This window comes from Osmia lignaria, unplaced genomic scaffold (genome assembly GCF_051020975.1).
Source record: "Osmia lignaria lignaria isolate PbOS001 unplaced genomic scaffold, iyOsmLign1 scaffold0007, whole genome shotgun sequence".
NCBI classification, from domain to species: domain Eukaryota; kingdom Metazoa; phylum Arthropoda; class Insecta; order Hymenoptera; family Megachilidae; genus Osmia; species Osmia lignaria.
Genome location: NW_027478164.1, coordinates 6,156,021 through 6,180,183, shown reverse-complemented (window position 1 = coordinate 6,180,183; position 24,163 = coordinate 6,156,021).

Here is a 24,163-nt window from a genome sequence, read left to right as displayed (position 1 = left end):
TTCTTGTTGTTCTTCTTCTGCACAGCTAAACTGGAAGTGGCATTTCCAGCTCGCAATAGTGCAGAGTTATCTCAAAGAAAGGGGCCGCGGTGTTTCTGAATCTCTATTATGTTGGTGCGGCTTCGGAACTTTTAAATATCTCGATATATCTTGAAAACTACGCTTCTGATCAAAAAATATCATAGAACATAAATTGTAGGAAACATAATTCTCTACAAAAAACGTCTCTTAACATTTTGCCATAGCTCGCTTCGTTTCCGAGATATTTGCAGATTCAGCTCAAAGGAACGGGCCTGACGGACATATTTCGAGATATTTCTTCCTCTTGTTGTTCTTCTTCTGCACAGCTAAGCTGGAAGTGGCATTTGCGGCTCGCACTAGTGCAGAGTTATCTCAAAGAAAGGGGCCACGGTGTTTCTGTATTTCTATTATGTTGGTGCGGCTTCGGAACTTTTAAATATCTTGATATATCTCGAGAACTACGCATCTGATCAAAAAATATCATAGAACATAAAAAGTAGGAAACTTAATTCTCTACAAAAAAGGTCTCTTAACATTTTGCCATAGCTCGCTTCGTTTCCGAGATATTTGCAGATTTATCTGAAGGGAGGGGGCCTGACGGACATATTTCGAGATATTTCTTCTTCTTGTTGTTCTTCTTCTGCACAGCTAAGCTGGAAGTGGCATTTGCGGCTCGCACTAGTGCAGGGTTATGTCAAAGAAAGGGGCCACGGTGTTTCTGTACCTCTATTATGTTGGTGCGGCTTCGGAACTTTTAAATATCTCGATATATCTCGAAAACTACGCTTCTGATCAAAAAATATCATAGAACATAAATTGTAGGAAACATAATTCTCTACAAAAAAGGTCTCTTAACATTTTGCCATGGCTCGCTTCGTTTCCGAGATATTTGCAGATTTATCTCAAGGGAAGGGGCCTGACGGACATATTTCGAGATATTTCTTCTTCTTGTTGTTCTTCTTCTGCACAGCTAAGCTGGAAGTGGCATTTGCGGCTCGCACTAGTGCAGAGTTATGTCAAAGAAAGGGGCCACGGTGTTTCTGTACCTCTATTATGTTGGTGCGGCTTCGGAACTTTTAAATATCTCGATATATCTCGAAAACTACGCTTCTGATCAAAAAATATCATAGAACATAAATTGTAGGAAGCATAATTCTCTACAAAAAAGGTCTCTTAACATTTTGCCATGGCTCGCTTCGTTTCCGAGATATTTGCAGATATATCTCAAGGGAAGGGGCCTGACGGACATATTTCGAGATATTTCTTCTTCTTGTTGTTCTTCTTCTGCACAGCTAAGCTGGAAGTGGAATTTGCAGCTCGCAATAGTGCAGAGTTATCTCAAAGAAAGGGGCCACGGTGTTTCTGTATTTCTATTATGTTGGTGCGGCTTCGGAACTTTTAAATATCTTGATATATCTCGAGAACTACGCATCTGATCAAAAAATATCGTAGAACATAAAAAGTAGGAAACTTAATTCTCTACAAAAAAGGTCTCTTAACATTTTGCCATAGCTCGCTTCGTTTCCGAGATATTTGCAGATTTATCTCAAGGGAAGGGGCCTGACGGACATATTTCGAGATATTTCTTCTTCTTGTTGTTCTTCTTCTGCACAGCTAAACTGGAAGTGGCATTTCCAGCTCGCAATAGTGCAGAGTTATCTCAAAGAAAGGGGCCACGGTGTTTCTGAATCTCTATTATGTTGGTGCGGCTTCGGAACTTTTAAATATCTCGATATATCTTGAAAACTACGGTTCTGATCAAAAAATATCATAGAACATAAATTGTAGGAAACATAATTCTCTACAAAAAACGTCTCTTAACATTTTGCCATAGCTCGCTTCGTTTCCGAGATATTTGCAGATTCAGCTCAAAGGAACGGGCCTGACGGACATATTTCGAGATATTTCTTCCTCTTGTTGTTCTTCTTCTGCACAGCTAAGCTGGAAGTGGCATTTGCGGCTCGCACTAGTGCAGAGTTATCTCAAAGAAAGGGGCCACGGTGTTTCTGTATTTCTATTATGTTGGTGCGGCTTCGGAACTTTTAAATATCTTGATATATCTCGAGAACTACGCATCTGATCAAAAAATATCATAGAACATAAAAAGTAGGAAACTTAATTCTCTACAAAAAAGGTCTCTTAACATTTTGCCATAGCTCGCTTCGTTTCCGAGATATTTGCAGATTTATCTGAAGGGAGGGGGCCTGACGGACATATTTCGAGATATTTCTTCTTCTTGTTGTTCTTCTTCTGCACAGCTAAGCTGGAAGTGGCATTTGCGGCTCGCACTAGTGCAGGGTTATGTCAAAGAAAGGGGCCACGGTGTTTCTGTACCTCTATTATGTTGGTGCGGCTTCGGAACTTTTAAATATCTCGATATATCTCGAAAACTACGCTTCTGATCAAAAAATATCATAGAACATAAATTGTAGGAAACATAATTCTCTACAAAAAAGGTCTCTTAACATTTTGCCATGGCTCGCTTCGTTTCCGAGATATTTGCAGATTTATCTCAAGGGAAGGGGCCTGACGGACATATTTCGAGATATTTCTTCTTCTTGTTGTTCTTCTTCTGCACAGCTAAGCTGGAAGTGGCATTTGCGGCTCGCACTAGTGCAGAGTTATGTCAAAGAAAGGGGCCACGGTGTTTCTGTACCTCTATTATGTTGGTGCGGCTTCGGAACTTTTAAATATCTCGATATATCTCGAAAACTACGCTTCTGATCAAAAAATATCATAGAACATAAATTGTAGGAAGCATAATTCTCTACAAAAAAGGTCTCTTAACATTTTGCCATGGCTCGCTTCGTTTCCGAGATATTTGCAGATATATCTCAAGGGAAGGGGCCTGACGGACATATTTCGAGATATTTCTTCTTCTTGTTGTTCTTCTTCTGCACAGCTAAGCTGGAAGTGGAATTTGCAGCTCGCAATAGTGCAGAGTTATCTCAAAGAAAGGGGCCACGGTGTTTCTGTATTTCTATTATGTTGGTGCGGCTTCGGAACTTTTAAATATCTTGATATATCTCGAGAACTACGCATCTGATCAAAAAATATCGTAGAACATAAAAAGTAGGAAACTTAATTCTCTACAAAAAAGGTCTCTTAACATTTTGCCATAGCTCGCTTCGTTTCCGAGATATTTGCAGATTTATCTCAAGGGAAGGGGCCTGACGGACATATTTCGAGATATTTCTTCTTCTTGTTGTTCTTCTTCTGCACAGCTAAACTGGAAGTGGCATTTCCAGCTCGCAATAGTGCAGAGTTATCTCAAAGAAAGGGGCCACGGTGTTTCTGTACCTCTATTATGTTGGTGCGGCTTCGGAACTTTTAAATATCTCGATATATCTCGAAAACTACGCTTCTGATCAAAAAATATCATAGAACATAAATTGTAGGAAGCATAATTCTCTACAAAAAAGGTCTCTTAAGATTTTGCCATGGCTCGCTTCGTTTCCGAGATATTTGCAGATATATCTCAAGGGAAGGGGCCTGACGGACATATTTCGAGATATTTCTTCTTCTTGTTGTTCTTCTTCTGCACAGCTAAGCTGGAAGTGGAATTTGCAGCTCGCAATAGTGCAGAGTTATCTCAAAGAAAGGGGCCACGGTGTTTCTGTATTTCTATTATGTTGGTGCGGCTTCGGAACTTTTAAATATCTTGATATATCTCGAGAACTACGCATCTGATCAAAAAATATCGTAGAACATAAAAAGTAGGAAACTTAATTCTCTACAAAAAAGGTCTCTTAACATTTTGCCATAGCTCGCTTCGTTTCCGAGATATTTGCAGATTTATCTCAAGGGAAGGGGCCTGACGGACATATTTCGAGATATTTCTTCTTCTTGTTGTTCTTCTTCTGCACAGCTAAACTGGAAGTGGCATTTCCAGCTCGCACTAGTGCAGAGTTATGTCAAAGAAAGGGGCCACGGTGTTTCTGTACCTCTATTATGTTGGTGCGGCTTCGGAACTTTTAAATATCTCGATATATCTCGAAAACTACGCTTCTGATCAAAAAATATCATAGAACATAAATTGTAGGAAACATAATTCTCTACAAAAAAGGTCTCTTAATATTTTGCCATGGCTCGCTTCGTTTCCGAGATATTTGCAGATTTATCTCAAGGGAAGGGGCCTGACGGACATATTTCGAGATATTTCTTCTTCTTGTTGTTCTTCTTCTGCACAGCTAAGCTGGAAGTGGCATTTGCGGCTCGCACTAGTGCAGAGTTATGTCAAAGAAAGGGGCCACGGTGTTTCTGTACCTCTATTATGTTGGTGCGGCTTCGGAACTTTTAAATATCTCGATATATCTCGAAAACTACGCTTCTGATCAAAAAATATCATAGAACATAAATTGTAGGAAGCATAATTCTCTACAAAAAAGGTCTCTTAACATTTTGCCATGGCTCGCTTCGTTTCCGAGATATTTGCAGATATATCTCAAGGGAAGGGGCCTGACGGACATATTTCGAGATATTTCTTCTTCTTGTTGTTCTTCTTCTGCACAGCTAAGCTGGAAGTGGAATTTGCAGCTCGCAATAGTGCAGAGTTATCTCAAAGAAAGGGGCCACGGTGTTTCTGTATTTCTATTATGTTGGTGCGGCTTCGGAACTTTTAAATATCTTGATATATCTCGAGAACTACGCATCTGATCAAAAAATATCGTAGAACATAAAAAGTAGGAAACTTAATTCTCTACAAAAAAGGTCTCTTAACATTTTGCCATAGCTCGCTTCGTTTCCGAGATATTTGCAGATTTATCTCAAGGGAAGGGGCCTGACGGACATATTTCGAGATATTTCTTCTTCTTGTTGTTCTTCTTCTGCACAGCTAAACTGGAAGTGGCATTTCCAGCTCGCAATAGTGCAGAGTTATCTCAAAGAAAGGGGCCACGGTGTTTCTGAATCTCTATTATGTTGGTGCGGCTTCGGAACTTTTAAATATCTCGATATATCTTGAAAACTACGCTTCTGATCAAAAAATATCATAGAACATAAATTGTAGGAAACATAATTCTCTACAAAAAACGTCTCTTAACATTTTGCCATAGCTCGCTTCGTTTCCGAGATATTTGCAGATTCAGCTCAAAGGAACGGGCCTGACGGACATATTTCGAGATATTTCTTCCTCTTGTTGTTCTTCTTCTGCACAGCTAAGCTGGAAGTGGCATTTGCAGCTCGCAATAGTACAGAGTTATCTCAAAGAAAGGGGCCACGGTGTTTCTGTACCTCTATTATGTTGGTGCGGCTTCGGAACTTTTAAATGTCTCGATATATCTCGAAAACTACGCTTCTGATCAAAAAATATCATAGAACATAAATTGTAGGAAACATAATACTCTACAAAAAAGGTCTCTTAACATTTTGCCATGGCTCGCTTCGTTTCCGAGATATTTGCAGATATATCTCAAGGGAAGGGGCCTGACGGACATATTTCGAGATATTTCTTCTTCTTGTTGTTCTTCTTCTGCACAGCTATGCTGGAAGTGGAATTTGCAGCTCGCAATAGTGCAGAGTTATCTCAAAGAAAGGGGCCACGGTGTTTCTGAATCTGTATTATGTTGGTGCGGCGTCGGAACTTTTAAATATCTCGATATATCTCGAAAACTACGCTTCTGATCAAAAAATATCATAGAACATAAATTGTAGGAAACATAATTCTCTACAAAAAAGGTCTCTTAACATTTTGCCATAGCTCGCTTCGTTTCCGAGATATTTGCAGATATATCTCAAGGGAAGGGGCCTGACGGACATATTTCGAGATATTTCTTCTTCTTGTTGTTCTTCTTCTGCACAGCTAAGCTGGAAGTGGCATTTGCAGCTCGCAATAGTGCAGAGTTATCTCAAAGAAAGGGGCCACGGTGTTTCTGAATCTCTATTATGTTGGTGCGGCTTCGGAACTTTTAAATATCTCGATATATCTCGAAAACTACGCTTCTGATCAAAAAATATCATAGAACATAAATTGTAGGAAACATAATTCTCTACAAAAAAGGTCTCTTAACATTTTGCCATGGCTCGCTTCGTTTCCGAGATATTTGCAGATATATCTCAAGGGAAGGGGCCTGACGGACATATTTCGAGATATTTCTTCTTCTTGTTGTTCTTCTTCTGCACAGCTAAGCTGGAAGTGGAATTTGCAGCTCGCAATAGTGCAGAGTTATCTCAAAGAAAGGGGCCACGGTGTTTCTGTATTTCTATTATGTTGGTGCGGCTTCGGAACTTTTAAATATCTTGATATATCTCGAGAACTACGCATCTGATCAAAAAATATCATAGAACATAAAAAGTAGGAAACTTAATTCTCTACAAAAAAGGTCTCTTAACATTTTGCCATAGCTCGCTTCGTTTCCGAGATATTTGCAGATTTATCTCAAGGGAAGGGGCCTGACGGACATATTTCGAGATATTTCTTCTTCTTGTTGTTCTTCTTCTGCACAGCTAAACTGGAAGTGGCATTTCCAGCTCGCAATAGTGCAGAGTTATCTCAAAGAAAGGGGCCACGGTGTTTCTGAATCTCTATTATGTTGGTGCGGCTTCGGAACTTTTAAATATCTCGATATATCTTGAAAACTACGCTTCTGATCAAAAAATATCATAGAACACAAATTGTAGGAAACATAATTCTCTACAAAAAACGTCTCTTAACATTTTGCCATAGCTCGCTTGGTTTCCGAGATATTTGCAGATTCAGCTCAAAGGAACGGGCCTGACGGACATATTTCGAGATATTTCTTCCTCTTGTTGTTCTTCTTCTGCACAGCTAAGCTGGAAGTGGCATTTGCGGCTCGCACTAGTGCAGAGTTATCTCAAAGAAAGGGGCCACGGTGTTTCTGTACCTCTATTATGTTGGTGCGGCTTCGGAACTTTTAAATATCTCGATATATCTCGAAAACTACGGTTCTGATCAAAAAATATCATAGAACATAAATTGTAGGAAACATAATTCTCTACAAAAAAGGTCTCTTAACATTTTGCCATAGCTCGTTTCCTTTCCGAGATATGTGCAGATTTATCTCAAGGGAAGGGGCCTGACGGACATATTTCGAGATATTTCTTCTTCTTGTTGTTCTTCTTCTGCACAGCTAAGCTGGAAGTGGCATTTGCAGCTCGCAATAGTACAGAGTTATCTCAAAGAAAGGGGCCACGGTGTTTCTGTATCTCTATTATGTTGGTGCGGCTTCGGAACTTTTAAATATCTCGATATATCTCGAAAACTACGGTTCTGATCAAAAAATATCATAGAACATAAATTGTAGGAAACATAATTCTCTACAAAAAAGGTCTCTTAACATTTTGCCATAGCTCGCTTCCTTTCCGAGATATGTGCAGATTTATCTCAAGGGAAGGGCCCTGACGGACATATTTCGAGATATTTCTTCTTCTTGTTGTTCTTCTTCTGCACAGCTAAGCTGGAAGTGGCATTTGCAGCTCGCAATAGTACAGAGTTATCTCAAAGAAAGGGGCCACGGTGTTTCTGTACCTCTATTATGTTGATGCGGCTTCGGAACTTTTAAATATCTCGATATATCTCGAAAACTACGGTTCTGATCAAAAAATATCATAGAACATAAATTGTAGGAAACATAATTCTCTACAAAAAAGGTCTCTTAACATTTTGCCATAGCTCGCTTCGTTTCCGAGATATGTGCAGATTTATCTCAAGGGAAGGGGCCTGACGGACATATTTCGAGATATTTCTTCTTCTTGTTGTTCTTCTTCTGCACAGCTAAGCTGGAAGTGGCATTTGCAGCTCGCAATAGTACAGAGTTATCTCAAAGAAAGGGGCCACGGTGTTTCTGTATCTCTATTATGTTGGTGCGGCTTCGGAACTTTTAAATATCTCGATATATCTCGAAAACTACGCTTCTGATCAAAAAATATCATAGAACATAAAAAGTAGGAAACTTAATTCTCTACAAAAAAGCTCTCTTAACATTTTGCCATAGCTCGCTTCGTTTCCGAGATATTTGCAGATTTATCTCAAGGGAAGGGGCCTGACGGACATATTTCGAGATATTTCTTCTTCTTGTTGTTCTTCTTCTGCACAGCTAAGCTGGAAGTGGAATTTGCAGCTCGCAATAGTGCAGAGTTATCTCAAAGAAAGGGGCCACGGTGTTTCTGTATTTCTATTATGTTGGTGCGGCTTCGGAACTTTTAAATATCTCGATATATCTCGAAAACTACGGTTCTGATCAAAAAATATCATAGAACATAAATTGTAGGAAACATAATTCTCTACAAAAAAGGTCTCTTAACATTTTGCCATAGCTCGCTTCGTTTCCGAGATATGTGCAGATTTATCTCAAGGGAAGGGGCCTGACGGACATATTTCGAGATATTTCTTCTTCTTGTTGTTCTTCTTCTGCACAGCTAAGCTGGAAGTGGCATTTGCAGCTCGCAATAGTACAGAGTTATCTCAAAGAAAGGGGCCACGGTGTTTCTGTATCTCTATTATGTTGGTGCGGCTTCGGAACTTTTAAATATCTCGATATATCTCGAAAACTACGCTTCTGATCAAAAAATATCATAGAACATAAAAAGTAGGAAACTTAATTCTCTACAAAAAAGGTCTCTTAACATTTTGCCATAGCTCGCTTCGTTTCCGAGATATTTGCAGATTTATCTCAAGGGAAGGGGCCTGACGGACATATTTCGAGATATTTCTTCTTCTTGTTGTTCTTCTTCTGCACAGCTAAGCTGGAAGTGGCATTTGCGGCTCGCACTAGTGCAGAGTTATCTCAAAGAAAGGGGCCACGGTGTTTCTGTACCTCTATTATGTTGGTGCGGCTTCGGAACTTTTAAATGTCTCGATATATCTCGAAAACTACGCTTCTGATCAAAAAATATCATAGAACATAAATTGTAGGAAACATAATACTCTACAAAAAAGGTCTCTTAACATTTTGCCATGGCTCGCTTCGTTTCCGAGATATTTGCAGATATATCTCAAGGGAAGGGGCCTGACGGACATATTTCGAGATATTTCTTCTTCTTGTTGTTCTTCTTCTGCACAGCTATGCTGGAAGTGGAATTTGCAGCTCGCAATAGTGCAGAGTTATCTCAAAGAAAGGGGCCACGGTGTTTCTGTACCTCTATTATGTTGGTGCGGCTTCGGAACTTTTAAATATCTCGATATATCTCGAAAACTACGGTTCTGATCAAAAAATATCATAGAACATAAATTGTAGGAAACATAATTCTCTACAAAAGAGGTCTCTTAACATTTTGCCATAGCTCGCTTCGTTTCCGAGATATGAGCAGATTTATCTCAAGGGAAGGGGCCTGACGGACATATTTCGAGATATTTCTTCTTCTTGTTGTTCTTCTTCTGCACAGCTAAGCTGGAAGTGGCATTTGCAGCTCGCAATAGTACAGAGTTATCTCAAAGAAAGGGGCCACGGTGTTTCTGTATCTCTATTATGTTGGTGCGGCTTCGGAACTTTTAAATATCTCGATATATCTCGAAAACTACGCTTCTGATCAAAAAATATCATAGAACGTAAAAAGTAGGAAACTTAATTCTCTACAAAAAAGGTCTCTTAAGATTTTGCCATAGCTCGCTTCGTTTCCGAGATATTTGCAGATTTATCTCAAGGGAAGGGGCCTGACGGACATATTTCGAGATATTTCTTCTTCTTGTTGTTCTTCTTCTGCACAGCTAAGCTGGAAGTGGCATTTGCAGCTCGCAATAGTACAGAGTTATCTCAAAGAAAGGGGCCACGGTGTTTCTGTATCTCTATTATGTTGGTGCGGCTTCGGAACTTTTAAATATCTCGATATATCTCGAAAACTACGCTTCTGATCAAAAAATATCATAGAACATAAGTTGTAGGAAACATAATTCTCTACAAAAAACGTCTCTTAACATTTTGCCATAGCTCGCTTCGTTTCCGAGATATTTGCAGATTCAGCTCAAAGGAACGGGCCTGACGGACATATTTCGAGATATTTCTTCTTCTTGTTGTTCTTCTTTTGCACAGCTAAGCTGGAAGTGGCATTTGCAGCTCGCAATAGTGCAGAGTTATCTCAAAGAAAGGGGCCACGGTGTTTCTGTATCTCTATTATGTTGGTGCGGCTTCGGAACTTTTAAATATCTCGATATATCTCGAAAACTACGCTTCTGATCAAAAAATATCATAGAACATAAATTGTAGGAAACATAATTCTCTACAAAAAAGGTCTCTTAACATTTTGCCATAGCTCGCTTCGTTTCCGAGATATTTGCAGATTTATCTCAAGGGAAGGGGCCTGACGGACATATTTCGAGATATTTCTTCTTCTTGTTGTTCTTCTTCTGCACAGCTAAGCTGGAAGTGGCATTTGCGGCTCGCACTAGTGCAGAGTTATCTCAAAGAAAGGGGCCACGGTGTTTCTGTACCTCTATTATGTTGGTGCGGCTTCGGAACTTTTAAATGTCTCGATATATCTCGAAAACTACGCTTCTGATCAAAAAATATCATAGAACATAAATTGTAGGAAACATAATTCTCTACAAAAAAGGTCTCTTAACATTTTGCCATAGCTCGCTTCGTTTCCGAGATATTTGCAGATTTATCTCAAGGGAAGGGGCCTGACGGACATATTTCGAGATATTTCTTCTTCTTGTTGTTCTTCTTCTGCACAGCTAAGCTGGAAGTGGCATTTGCAGCTCGCAATAGTACAGAGTTATCTCAAAGAAAGGGGCCACGGTGTTTCTGTATCTCTATTATGTTGGTGCGGCTTCGGAACTTTTAAATATCTCGATATATCTCGAAAACTACGCTTCTGATCAAAAAATATCATAGAACATAAAAAGTAGGAAACTTAATTCTCTACAAAAAAGGTCTCTTAACATTTTGCCATAGCTCGCTTCGTTTCCGAGATATTTGCAGATTTATCTCAAGGGAAGGGGCCTGACGGACATATTTCGAGATATTTCTTCTTCTTGTTGTTCTTCTTCTGCACAGCTAAGCTGGAAGTGGCATTTGCGGCTCGCACTAGTGCAGAGTTATCTCAAAGAAAGGGGCCACGGTGTTTCTGTATCTCTATTATGTTGGTGCGGCTTCGGAACTTTTAAATATCTTGATATATCTCGACAATTACGCATCTGATCAAAAAATATCATACAACATAAAAAGTAGGAAACTTAATTCTCTACAAAAAAGGTCTCTTAACATTTTGCCATAGCTCGCTTCGTTTCCGAGATATTTGCAGATTTATCTCAAGGGAAGTGGCCTGACGGACATATTTCGAGATATTTCTTCTTCTTGTTGTTCTTCTTCTGCACAGCTAAGCTGGAAGTGGCATTTGCAGCTCGCAATAGTGCAGAGTTATCGCAAAGGAAGAGGCCACGGTGTTTCTGTACCTCTATTATGTTGGTGCAGCTTCGGAACTTTTAAATATTTGATATATCTCGAGAACTACGCATCTGATCAAAAAATATCATAGAAGATAAAAAGTAGGAAACTGAATTCTCTACAAAAAAGGTCTCTTAACATTTTGCCATAGCTCGCTTCGTTTCCGAGATATATGCAGATTTATCTCAAGGGAAGGGGCCTGACGGACATATTTCGAGATATTTCTTCTTCTTGTTGTTCTTCTTCTGCACAGCTAAGCTGGAAGTGGCATTTGCAGATCGCAATAGTGCAGAGTTATCTCAAAGAAAGGGGCCACGGTGTTTCTGTATCTCTATTATGTTGGTGCGGCTTCGGAACTTTTAAATATCTCGATATATCTCGAAAACTACGCATCTGATCAAAAAATATCATAGAACATAAATAGTAGGAAACTTAATTTCCTACAAAAAAGGTCTCTCAACGTTTTGCCATAGCTCGCATTGTTTCCGAGATATTTGCAGATTCAGCTCAAAGGATCGGGCCTGACGGACATATTTCGAGATATTTCTTCTTCTTGTTGTTCTTCGTCTGCACAGCTAAACTGGAAGTGGCATTTGCAGCTCGCAATAGTGCAGAGTTATCGCAAAGGAAGAGGCCACGGTGTTTCTGTACCTCTATTATGTTGGTGCAGCTTCGGAACTTTTAAATATTTGATATATCTCGAGAACTACGCATCTGATCAAAAAATATCATAGAAGATAAAAAGTAGGAAACTGAATTCTCTACAAAAAAGGTCTCTTAACATTTTGCCATAGCTCGTTTCGTTTCCGAGATATTTGCAGATATATCTCAAGGGAAGGGGCCTGACGGACATATTTCGAGATATTTCTTCTTCTTGTTGTTCTTCTTCTGCACAGCTAAACTGGAAGTGGCGTTACCTGCTCGTAATAGCGCAGAGTTATCTCAAAGAAAGGGGCCACGGTGTTTCTGTACCTCTATTATGTTGGTGCGGCTTCGGAACTTTTAAATATCTCGATATATGTTGAAAACTACGCTTCTGATCAAAAAATATCATAGAACATAAATTGTAGGAAACATAATTCTCTACAAAAAACGTCTCTTAACATTTTGCCATAGCTCGCTTCGTTTCCGAGATATTTGCAGATTCAGCTCAAACGAACGGGCCTGACGGACATATTTCGAGATATTTCTTCCTCTTGTTGTTCTTCTTCTGCACAGCTAAGCTGGAAGTGGCATTTGCGGCTCGCACTAGTGCAGAGTTATCTCAAAGAAAGGGGCCACGGTGTTTCTGTACCTCTATTATGTTGGTGCGGCTTCGGAACTCTTAAATATCTCGATATATCTCGAAAACTACGGTTCTGATCAAAAAATATCATAGAACATAAATTGTAGGAAACATAATTCTCTACAAAAAAGGTCTCTTAACATTTTGCCATAGCTCGCTTCCTTTCCGAGATATGTGCAGATTTATCTCAAGGGAAGGGGCCTGACGGACATATTTCGAGATATTTCTTCTTCTTGTTGTTCTTCTTCTGCACAGCTAAGCTGGAAGTGGCATTTGCAGCTCGCAATAGTACAGAGTTATCTCAAAGAAAGGGGCCACGGTGTTTCTGTACCTCTATTATGTTGGTGCGGCTTCGGAACTTTTAAATGTCTCGATATATCTCGAAAACTACGCTTCTGATCAAAAAATATCATAGAACATAAATTGTAGGAAACATAATACTCTACAAAAAAGGTCTCTTAACATTTTGCCATGGCTCGCTTCGTTTCCGAGATATTTGCAGATATATCTCAAGGGAAGGGGCCTGACGGACATATTTCGAGATATTTCTTCTTCTTGTTGTTCTTCTTCTGCACAGCTAAGCTGGAAGTGGCATTTCCAGCTCGCAATAGTGCAGAGTTATCTCAAAGAAAGGGGCCGCGGTGTTTCTGAATCTCTATTATGTTGGTGCGGCTTCGGAACTTTTAAATATCTCGATATATCTTGAAAACTACGCTTCTGATCAAAAAATATCATAGAACATAAATTGTAGGAAACATAATTCTCTACAAAAAACGTCTCTTAACATTTTGCCATAGCTCGCTTCGTTTCCGAGATATTTGCAGATTCAGCTCAAAGGAACGGGCCTGACGGACATATTTCGAGATATTTCTTCCTCTTGTTGTTCTTCTTCTGCACAGCTAAGCTGGAAGTGGCATTTGCGGCTCGCACTAGTGCAGAGTTATCTCAAAGAAAGGGGCCACGGTGTTTCTGTATTTCTATTATGTTGGTGCGGCTTCGGAACTTTTAAATATCTTGATATATCTCGAGAACTACGCATCTGATCAAAAAATATCATAGAACATAAAAAGTAGGAAACTTAATTCTCTACAAAAAAGGTCTCTTAACATTTTGCCATAGCTCGCTTCGTTTCCGAGATATTTGCAGATTTATCTCAAGGGAAGGGGCCTGACGGACATATTTCGAGATATTTCTTCTTCTTGTTGTTCTTCTTCTGCACAGCTAAGCTGGAAGTGGCATTTGCGGCTCGCACTAGTGCAGGGTTATGTCAAAGAAAGGGGCCACGGTGTTTCTGTACCTCTATTATGTTGGTGCGGCTTCGGAACTTTTAAATATCTCGATATATCTCGAAAACTACGCTTCTGATCAAAAAATATCATAGAACATAAAAAGTAGGAAACTTAATTCTCTACAAAAAAGGTCTCTTAACATTTTGCCATAGCTCGCTTCGTTTCCGAGATATTTGCAGATTTATCTCAAGGGAAGGGGCCTGACGGACATATTTCGAGATATTTCTTCTTCTTGTTGTTCTTCTTCTGCACAGCTAAGCTGGAAGTGGCATTTGCGGCTCGCACTAGTGCAGAGTTATCTCAAAGAAAGGGGCCACGGTGTTTCTGTACCTCTATTATGTTGGTGCGGCTTCGGAACTTTTAAATGTCTCGATATATCTTGAAAACTACGCTTCTGATCAAAAAATATCATAGAACATAAATTGTAGGAAACATAATTCTCTACAAAAAACGTCTCTTAACATTTTGCCATAGCTCGCTTCGTTTCCGAGATATTTGCAGATTCAGCTCAAAGGAACGGGCCTGACGGACATATTTCGAGATATTTCTTCCTCTTGTTGTTCTTCTTCTGCACAGCTAAGCTGGAAGTGGCATTTGCGGCTCGCACTAGTGCAGAGTTATCTCAAAGAAAGGGGCCACGGTGTTTCTGTACCTCTATTATGTTGGTGCGGCTTCGGAACTCTTAAATATCTCGATATATCTCGAAAACTACGGTTCTGATCAAAAAATATCATAGAACATAAATTGTAGGAAACATAATTCTCTACAAAAAAGGTCTCTTAACATTTTGCCATAGCTCGCTTCCTTTCCGAGATATGTGCAGATTTATCTCAAGGGAAGGGGCCTGACGGACATATTTCGAGATATTTCTTCTTCTTGTTGTTCTTCTTCTGCACAGCTAAGCTGGAAGTGGCATTTGCAGCTCGCAATAGTACAGAGTTATCTCAAAGAAAGGGGCCACGGTGTTTCTGTACCTCTATTATGTTGGTGCGGCTTCGGAACTTTTAAATGTCTCGATATATCTCGAAAACTACGCTTCTGATCAAAAAATATCATAGAACATAAATTGTAGGAAACATAATACTCTACAAAAAAGGTCTCTTAACATTTTGCCATGGCTCGCTTCGTTTCCGAGATATTTGCAGATATATCTCAAGGGAAGGGGCCTGACGGACATATTTCGAGATATTTCTTCTTCTTGTTGTTCTTCTTCTGCACAGCTATGCTGGAAGTGGAATTTGCAGCTCGCAATAGTGCAGAGTTATCTCAAAGAAAGGGGCCACGGTGTTTCTGAATCTCTATTATGTTGGTGCGGCTTCGGAACTTTTAAATATCTCGATATATCTCGAAAACTACGCTTCTGATCAAAAAATATCATAGAACATAAATTGTAGGAAACATAATTCTCTACAAAAAAGGTCTCTTAACATTTTGCCATAGCTCGCTTCGTTTCCGAGATATTTGCAGATATATCTCAAGGGAAGGGGCCTGACGGACATATTTCGAGATATTTCTTCTTCTTGTTGTTCTTCTTCTGCACAGCTAAGCTGGAAGTGGCATTTGCAGCTCGCAATAGTGCAGAGTTATCTCAAAGAAAGGGGCCACGGTGTTTCTGAATCTCTATTATGTTGGTGCGGCTTCGGAACTTTTAAATATCTCGATATATCTCGAAAACTACGCTTCTGATCAAAAAATATCATAGAACATAAATTGTAGGAAACATAATTCTCTACAAAAAAGGTCTCTTAACATTTTGCCATGGCTCGCTTCGTTTCCGAGGTATTTGCAGATATATCTCAAGGGAAGGGGCCTGACGGACATATTTCGAGATATTTCTTCTTCTTGTTGTTCTTCTTCTGCACAGCTAAGCTGGAAGTGGAATTTGCAGCTCGCAATAGTGCAGAGTTATCTCAAAGAAAGGGGCCACGGTGTTTCTGTATTTCTATTATGTTGGTGCGGCTTCGGAACTTTTAAATATCTTGATATATCTCGAGAACTACGCATCTGATCAAAAAATATCATAGAACATAAAAAGTAGGAAACTTAATTCTCTACAAAAAAGGTCTCTTAACATTTTGCCATAGCTCGCTTCGTTTCCGAGATATTTGCAGATTTATCTCAAGGGAAGGGGCCTGACGGACATATTTCGAGATATTTCTTCTTCTTGTTGTTCTTCTTCTGCACAGCTAAACTGGAAGTGGCATTTCCAGCTCGCAATAGTGCAGAGTTATCTCAAAGAAAGGGGCCACGGTGTTTCTGAATCTCTATTATGTTGGTGCGGCTTCGGAACTTTTAAATATCTCGATATATCTTGAAACCTACGCTTCTGATCAAAAAATATCATAGAACACAAATTGTAGGAAACATAATTCTCTACAAAAAACGTCTCTTAACATTTTGCCATAGCTCGCTTGGTTTCCGAGATATTTGCAGATTCAGCTCAAAGGAACGGGCCTGACGGACATATTTCGAGATATTTCTTCCTCTTGTTGTTCTTCTTCTGCACAGCTAAGCTGGAAGTGGCATTTGCGGCTCGCACTAGTGCAGAGTTATCTCAAAGAAAGGGGCCACGGTGTTTCTGTACCTCTATTATGTTGGTGCGGCTTCGGAACTTTTAAATATCTCGATATATCTCGAAAACTACGGTTCTGATCAAAAAATATCATAGAACATAAATTGTAGGAAACATAATTCTCTACAAAAAAGGTCTCTTAACATTTTGCCATAGCTCGTTTCCTTTCCGAGATATGTGCAGATTTATCTCAAGGGAAGGGGCCTGACGGACATATTTCGAGATATTTCTTCTTCTTGTTGTTCTTCTTCTGCACAGCTAAGCTGGAAGTGGCATTTGCAGCTCGCAATAGTACAGAGTTATCTCAAAGAAAGGGGCCACGGTGTTTCTGTATCTCTATTATGTTGGTGCGGCTTTGGAACTTTTAAATGTCTCGATATATCTCGAAAACTACGCTTCTGATCAAAAAATATCATAGAACATAAATTGTAGGAAACATAATTCTCTACAAAAAAGGTCTCTTAACATTTTGCCATAGCTCGCTTCGTTTCCGAGATATGTGCAGATTTATCTCAAGGGAAGGGGCCTGACGGACATATTTCGAGATATTTCTTCTTCTTGTTGTTCTTCTTCTGCACAGCTAAGCTGGAAGTGGAATTTGCAGCTCGCAATAGTGCAGAGTTATCTCAAAGAAAGGGGCCACGGTGTTTCTGTATTTCTATTATGTTGGTGCGGCTTCGGAACTTTTAAATATCTCGATATATCTCGAAAACTACGGTTCTGATCAAAAAATATCATAGAACATAAATTGTAGGAAACATAATTCTCTACAAAAAAGGTCTCTTAACATTTTGCCATAGCTCGCTTCGTTTCCGAGATATGTGCAGATTTATCTCAAGGGAAGGGGCCTGACGGACATATTTCGAGATATTTCTTCTTCTTGTTGTTCTTCTTCTGCACAGCTAAGCTGGAAGTGGCATTTGCAGCTCGCAATAGTACAGAGTTATCTCAAAGAAAGGGGCCACGGTGTTTCTGTATCTCTATTATGTTGGTGCGGCTTCGGAACTTTTAAATATCTCGATATATCTCGAAAACTACGCTTCTGATCAAAAAATATCATAGAACATAAAAAGTAGGGAACTTAATTCTCTACAAAAAAGGTCTCTTAACATTTTGCCATAGCTCGCTTCGTTTCCGAGATATTTGCAGATTTATCTCAAGGGAAGGGGCCTGACGGACATATTTCGAGATATTTCTTCTTCTTGTTGTTCTTCTTCTGCACAGCTAAGCTGGAAGTGGCATTTGCGGCTCGCACTAGTGCAGAGTTATCTCAAAGAAAGGGGCCACGGTGTTTCTGTACCTCTATTATGTTGGTGCGGCTTCGGAACTTTTAAATGTCTCGATATATCTCGAAAACTACGCTTCTGATCAAAAAATATCATAGAACATAAATTGTAGGAAACATAATATTCTACAAAAAAGGTCTCTTAACATTTTGCCATGGCTCGCTTCGTTTCCGAGATATTTGCAGATATATCTCAAGGGAAGGAGCCTGACGGACATATTTCGAGATATTTCTTCTTCTTGTTGTTCTTCTTCTGCACAGCTATGCTGGAAGTGGAATTTGCAGCTCGCAATAGTGCAGAGTTATCTCAAAGAAAGGGGCCACGGTGTTTCTGTACCTCTATTATGTTGGTGCGGCTTCGGAACTTTTAAATATCTCGATATATCTCGAAAACTACGGTTCTGATCAAAAAATATCATAGAACATAAATTGTAGGAAACATAATTCTCTACAAAAGAGGTCTCTTAACATTTTGCCATAGCTCGCTTCGTTTCCGAGATATGTGCAGATTTATCTCAAGGGAAGGGGCCTGACGGACATATTTCGAGATATTTCTTCTTCTTGTTGTTCTTCTTCTGCACAGCTAAGCTGGAAGTGGCATTTGCATCTCGCAATAGTACAGAGTTATCTCAAAGAAAGGGGCCACGGTGTTTCTGTATCTCTATTATGTTGGTGCGGCTTCGGAACTTTTAAATATCTCGATATATCTCGAAAACTACGCTTCTGATCAAAAAATATCATAGAACGTAAAAAGTAGGAAACTTAATTCTCTACAAAAAAGGTCTCTTAAGATTTTGCCATAGCTCGCTTCGTTTCCGAGATATTTGCAGATTTATCTCAAGGGAAGGGGCCTGACGGACATATTTCGAGATATTTCTTCTTCTTGTTGTTCTTCTTCTGCACAGCTAAGCTGGAAGTGGCATTTGCAGCTCGCAATAGTACAGAGTTATCTCAAAGAAAGGGGCCACGGTGTTTCTGTATCTCTATTATGTTGGTGCGGCTTCCGAACTTTTAAATATCTCGATATATCTCGAAAACTACGCTTCTGATCAAAAAATATCATAGAACATAAAAAGTAGGAAACTTAATTCTCTACAAAAAAGGTCTCTTAACATTTTGCCATAGCTCGCTTCGTTTCCGAGATATTTGCAGATTTATCTCAAGGGAAGGGGCCTGACGGACATATTTCGAGATATTTCTTCTTCTTGTTGTTCTTCTTCTGCACAGCTAAGCTGGAAGTGGCATTTGCGGCTCGCACTAGTGCAGAGTTATCTCAAAGAAAGGGGCCACGGTGTTTCTGTACCTCTATTATGTTGGTGCGGCTTCGGAACTTTTAAATGTCTCGATATATCTCGAAAACTACGCTTCTGATCAAAAAATATCATAGAACATAAATTGTAGGAAACATAATACTCTACAAAAAAGGTCTCTTAACATTTTGCCATGGCTCGCTTCGGTTCCGAGATATTTGCAGATATATCTCAAGGGAAGGGGCCTGACGGACATATTTCGAGATATTTCTTCTTCTTGTTGTTCTTCTTCTGCACAGCTATGCTGGAAGTGGAATTTGCAGCTCGCAATAGTGCAGAGTTATCTCAAAGAAAGGGGCCACGGTGTTTCTGTACCTCTATTATGTTGGTGCGGCTTCGGAACTTTTAAATATCTCGATATATCTCGAAAACTACGGTTCTGATCAAAAAATATCATAGAACATAAATTGTAGGAAACATAATTCTCTACAAAAGAGGTCTCTTAACATTTTGCCATAGCTCGCTTCGTTTCCGAGATATGTGCAGATTTATCTCAAGGGAAGGGGCCTGACGGACATATTTCGAGATATTTCTTCTTCTTGTTGTTCTTCTTCTGCACAGCTAAGCTGGAAGTGGCATTTGCAGCTCGCAATAGTACAGAGTTATCTCAAAGAAAGGGGCCACGGTGTTTCTGTATCTCTATTATGTTGGTGCGGCTTCGGAACTTTTAAATATCTCGATATATCTCGAAAACTACGCTTCTGATCAAAAAATATCATAGAACGTAAAAAGTAGGAAACTTAATTCTCTACAAAAAAGGTCTCTTAAGATTTTGCCATAGCTCGCTTCGTTTCCGAGATATTTGCAGATTTATCTCAAGGGAAGGGGCCTGACGGACATATTTCGAGATATTTCTTCTTCTTGTTGTTCTTCTTCTGCACAGCTAAGCTGGAAGTGGCATTTGCGGCTCGCACTAGTGCAGAGTTATCTCAAAGAAAGGGGCCACGGTGTTTCTGTACCTCTATTATGTTGGTGCGGCTTCGGAACTTTTAAATGTCTCGATATATCTCGAAAACTACGCTTCTGATCAAAAAATATCATAGAACATAAATTGTAGGAAACATAATACTCTACAAAAAAGGTCTCTTAACATTTTGCCATGGCTCGCTTCGTTTCCGAGATATTTGCAGATATATCTCAAGGGAAGGGGCCTGACGGACATATTTCGAGATATTTCTTCTTCTTGTTGTTCTTCTTCTGCACAGCTAAGCTGGAAGTGGCATTTGCAGCTCGCAATAGTGCAGAGTTATCTCAAAGAAAGGGGCCACGGTGTTTCTGAATCTCTATTATGTTGTTGCGGCTTCGGAACTTTTAAATATCTCGATATATCTCGAAAACTACGCTTCTGATCAAAAAATATCATAGAACATAAGTTGTAGGAAACATAATTCTCTACAAAAAACGTCTCTTAACATTTTGCCATAGCTCGCTTCGTTTCCGAGATATTTGCAGATTCAGCTCAAAGGAACGGGCCTGACGGACATATTTCGAGATATTTCTTCTTCTTGTTGTTCTTCTTTTGCACAGCTAAGCTGGAAGTGGCATTTGCAGCTCGCAATAGTACAGAGTTATCTCAAAGAAAGGGGCCACGGTGTTTCTGTATCTCTATTATGTTGGTGCCGCTTCGGAACTTTTAAATATCTCGATATATCTCGAAAACTACGCTTCTGATCAAAAAATATCATAGAACATAAAAAGTAGGAAACTTAATTCTCTACAAAAAAGGTCTCTTAACATTTTGCCATAGCTCGCTTCGTTTCCGAGATATTTGCAGATTTATCTCAAGGGAAGGGGCCTGACGGACATATTTCGAGATATTTCTTCTTCTTGTTGTTCTTCTTCTGCACAGCTAAGCTGGAAGTGGCATTTGCGGCTCGCACTAGTGCAGAGTTATCTCAAAGAAAGGGGCCACGGTGTTTCTGTACCTCTATTATGTTGGTGCGGCTTCGGAACTTTTAAATGTCTCGATATATCTCGAAAACTACGCTTCTGATCAAAAAATATCATAGAACATAAATTGTAGGAAACATAATACTCTACAAAAAAGGTCTCTTAACATTTTGCCATGGCTCGCTTCGTTTCCGAGATATTTGCAGATATATCTCAAGGGAAGGGGCCTGACGGACATATTTCGAGATATTTCTTCTTCTTGTTGTTCTTCTTCTGCACAGCTATGCTGGAAGTGGAATTTGCAGCTCGCAATAGTGCAGAGTTATCTCAAAGAAAGGGGCCACGGTGTTTCTGTACCTCTATTATGTTGGTGCGGCTTCGGAACTTTTAAATATCTCGATATATCTCGAAAACTACGGTTCTGATCAAAAAATATCATAGAACATAAATTGTAGGAAACATAATTCTCTACAAAAGAGGTCTCTTAACATTTTGCCATAGCTCGCTTCGTTTCCGAGATATGTGCAGATTTATCTCAAGGGAAGGGGCCTGACGGACATATTTCGAGATATTTCTTCTTCTTGTTGTTCTTCTTCTGCACAGCTAAGCTGGAAGTGGCATTTGCAGCTCGCAATAGTACAGAGTTATCTCAAAGAAAGGGGCCACGGTGTTTCTGTATCTCTATTATGTTGGTGCGGCTTCGGAACTTTTAAATATCTCGATATATCTCGAAAACTACGCTTCTGATCAAAAAATATCATAGAACGTAAAAAGTAGGAAACTTAATTCTCTACAAAAAAGGTCTCTTAAGATTTTGCCATAGCTCGCTTCGTTTCCGAGATATTTGCAGATTTATCTCAAGGGAAGGGGCCTGACGGACATATTTCGAGATATTTCTTCTTCTTGTTGTTCTTCTTCTGCACAGCTAAGCTGGAAGTGGCATTTGCAGCTCGCAATAGTACAGAGTTATCTCAAAGAAAGGGGCCACGGTGTTTCTGTATCTCTATTATGTTGGTGCGGCTTCGGAACTTTTAAATATCTCGATATATCTCGAAAACTACGCTTCTGATCAAAAAATATCATAGAACATAAAAAGTAGGAAACTTAATTCTCTACAAAAAAGGTCTCTTAACATTTTGCCATAGCTCGCTTCGTTTCCGAGATATTTGCAGATTTATCTCAAGGGAAGGGGCCTGACGGACATATTTCGAGATATTTCTTCTTCTTGTTGTTCTTCTTCTGCACAGCTAAGCTGGAAGTGGCATTTGCGGCTCGCACTAGTGCAGAGTTATCTCAAAGAAAGGGGCCACGGTGTTTCTGTACCTCTATTATGTTGGTGCGGCTTCGGAACTTTTAAATGTCTCGATATATCTCGAAAACTACGCTTCTGATCAAAAAATATCATAGAACATAAATTGTAGGAAACATAATACTCTACAAAAAAGGTCTCTTAACATTTTGCCATGGCTCGCTTCGTTTCCGAGATATTTGCAGATATATCTCAAGGGAAGGGGCCTGACGGACATATTTCGAGATATTTCTTCTTCTTGTTGTTCTTCTTCTGCACAGCTATGCTGGAAGTGGAATTTGCAGCTCGCAATAGTGCAGAGTTATCTCAAAGAAAGGGGCCACGGTGTTTCTGTACCTCTATTATGTTGGTGCGGCTTCGGAACTTTTAAATATCTCGATATATCTCGAAAACTACGGTTCTGATCAAAAAATATCATAGAACATAAATTGTAGGAAACATAATTCTCTACAAAAGAGGTCTCTTAACATTTTGCCATAGCTCGCTTCGTTTCCGAGATATGTGCAGATTTATCTCAAGGGAAGGGGCCTGACGGACATATTTCGAGATATTTCTTCTTCTTGTTGTTCTTCTTCTGCACAGCTAAGCTGGAAGTGGCATTTGCAGCTCGCAATAGTACAGAGTTATCTCAAAGAAAGGGGCCACGGTGTTTCTGTATCTCTATTATGTTGGTGCGGCTTCGGAACTTTTAAATATCTCGATATATCTCGAAAACTACGCTTCTGATCAAAAAATATCATAGAACGTAAAAAGTAGGAAACTTAATTCTCTACAAAAAAGGTCTCTTAAGATTTTGCCATAGCTCGCTTCGTTTCCGAGATATTTGCAGATTTATCTCAAGGGAAGGGGCCTGACGGACATATTTCGAGATATTTCTTCTTCTTGTTGTTCTTCTTCTGCACAGCTAAGCTGGAAGTGGCATTTGCGGCTCGCACTAGTGCACAGTTATCTCAAAGAAAGGGGCCACGGTGTTTCTGTACCTCTATTATGTTGGTGCGGCTTCGGAACTTTTAAATGTCTCGATATATCTCGAAAACTACGCTTCTGATCAAAAAATATCATAGAACATAAATTGTAGGAAACATAATACTCTACAAAAAAGGTCTCTTAACATTTTGCCATGGCTCGCTTCGTTTCCGAGATATTTGCAGATATATCTCAAGGGAAGGGGCCTGACGGACATATTTCGAGATATTTCTTCTTCTTGTTGTTCTTCTTCTGCACAGCTAAGCTGGAAGTGGCATTTGCAGCTCGCAATAGTGCAGAGTTATCTCAAAGAAAGGGGCCACGGTGTTTCTGAATCTCTATTATGTTGTTGCGGCTTCGGAACTTTTAAATATCTCGATATATCTCGAAAACTACGCTTCTGATCAAAAAATATCATAGAACATAAGTTGTAGGAAACATAATTCTCTACAAAAAACGTCTCTTAACATTTTGCCATAGCTCGCTTCGTTTCCGAGATATTTGCAGATTCAGCTCAAAGGAACGGGCCTGACGGACATATTTCGAGATATTTCTTCTTCTTGTTGTTCTTCTTTTGCACAGCTAAGCTGGAAGGGCATTTGCAGCTCGCAATAGTGCAGAGTTATCTCAAAGAAAGGGGCCACGGTGTTTCTGTATCTCTATTATGTTGGTGCGGCTTCGGAACTTTTAAATATCTCGATATATCTCGAAAACTACGCTTCTGATCAAAAAATATCATAGAACATAAATTGTAGGAAACATAATTCTCTACAAAAAAGGTCTCTTAACATTTTGCCATGGCTCGCTTCGTTTCCGAGATATTTGCAGATATATCTCAAGGGAAGGGGCCTGACGGACATATTTCGAGATATTTCTTCTTCTTGTTGTTCTTCT